This window comes from Vombatus ursinus, unplaced genomic scaffold (genome assembly GCF_900497805.2).
Source record: "Vombatus ursinus unplaced genomic scaffold, bare-nosed wombat genome assembly UNPS02014832.1, whole genome shotgun sequence".
Lineage (NCBI taxonomy): Eukaryota > Metazoa > Chordata > Mammalia > Diprotodontia > Vombatidae > Vombatus > Vombatus ursinus.
The window spans coordinates 26,694,021-26,695,913 of NW_020954610.1; positions in this window are offsets into that span (position 1 = coordinate 26,694,021).

A 1,893-nucleotide genomic window follows, 5' to 3' on the forward strand; every position below is an offset into this window, starting at 1 on the left:
TTCTTTCTTTCTTTCTTTCTTTCTTTCTTTCTTTCTTTCTTTCTTTCCTTCTTTCTTTCTTCCTTCCTTCCTTCCTTACCCCCTCCCTTCTTCCCTCACAGTGCCTTATACATAATTAATGTTATCTATTTAAGTGATTTAAGTGTTAAGTGGCAAGTTTGCTATTATTCCTATTGCAGAGATGATATTACTGGATCCTGATGCCTCTATTATCCTTAAGTCACTCTATACTTGCACGGCTAAACTTGATAGACAGGCAAATAAACAAGTTCAGTGGTGCCACGGTGACTTGATGACTTACATAATATGGTTAGTAACAAGGATCAGGGCTAACCACAAATGTGGAGAGATCACTTCAAATAAAATATTAACTAATGTAGATCTGCTTTGTTAGTAGTTTGATGCATGGTAAATTGCATTTGCAGTTGACCAAATGGAAAGTGATATATGTTGAGCACTGGAATAATAAATATAAGCAGAGATCAATTGAAGTAAATTAAAGTAGTATGGTTTTGAAAGAAGACTTTGAGTTATAGCTCTAAAACGTGGCTAACAAAAAGACTCAATTAAAAAGTAAATTGGAAAGCTATAAAGTGCCTGCCAAATACAAGGTTAAGTTTATGGAAGTTATAAATGCTAAACAGTTTCCTTTGAAGATTGCAATTTCTGCCTACTTTCTCATCTTGTCTCCTTATATCTACCATTTCTTTTTATGAGTATTATTACACACCAGGAGGACAATCAGTTATATCAGAGCCATTCATTGTGAAGTTTGAGTCAATAATTTTTATTGAAATAGGACAAAAATAGAGGTGCCTGTGTCCACAAGCATGCCTAATGAGAAGAGAATAGCAAATGATTATACTGTCAGGGTATCATGAAGCATCTTTGAAGGAGAGAAGAAGAGAGAGAAACTTTTCCCTATGGAAAGGATAGAATGTACTTAATTTCAAAATCTATTAAAATAGCATGATGCCTGATACAGAGTTGGTGTGTGGTGAATGTTTATTAATTGATTGATACTTGTGAGAAAGCCAGAACATGCCTTGGCTTTGTGCCACCATCTTTATGAAAAAGACCCAATGTTCCTTCCTTTCTTCCTTCTTTTCCTTCCTTCCTTCCTTCTTTCTTTTCCTTCCTTCTTTCCTTTCCTTTCTTCCTTCCTTCTGTCCTTCCTTCCTTCCTTCTGTCCTTCCTTTCCTTCCTTCCTTTCCTTCCTTCCTTCCTTGCTTCCATCTTTTTCTCCTTCATTCCCCATGCTCTGCCCCATAACAAACTTGTAACTTAGTAGTTTTTAACCTCCAACTTCCTATGCCCAATTAACTTTTTAGATATTTAAAAGGGTTTTACTTATGACGTTTTTCAAGTAAACATACAATAGTGGAAGAGCTCTGTATTAGATGAAAAAGTTAACATTTTGAAGTATTATTATTAATAATATAGCATGTACAGTATTATCACAATATTATTACAGAACACTTTAAAAATGTTCTTATAATTTGGCTGTCTGCTGATAGGTGTTTATTTGTCTACCTGTTTAACATTTTTCCTAAAAATACTTCTTGGTCTTGGGCTTGATAGTAAGTCAATTCTACTTCCATAGTTGTGATATTTGTTAGCCAAAGTTTCCATTCAAAATCCTCTAGAATTTGCTTTTCCATCCCTCAACATGGCATGTGGAAATCTGGGCCAAGACAAGGATTTTATTTACCTCACTCACTCATATTAGAACCCATTCACCTGAATCATTGGCCATGTCCTTTAAAAGTCTATCCTGCCCCTCAGATCCTAGTGGGAAACAATTCCTTTTTATATCCTGACTCCAAAGCTACCCCCTGGGTTATGTGACCTTTGTGTTTCCTTCGCACTATCTGGAGGTATCTGTATTCTAGT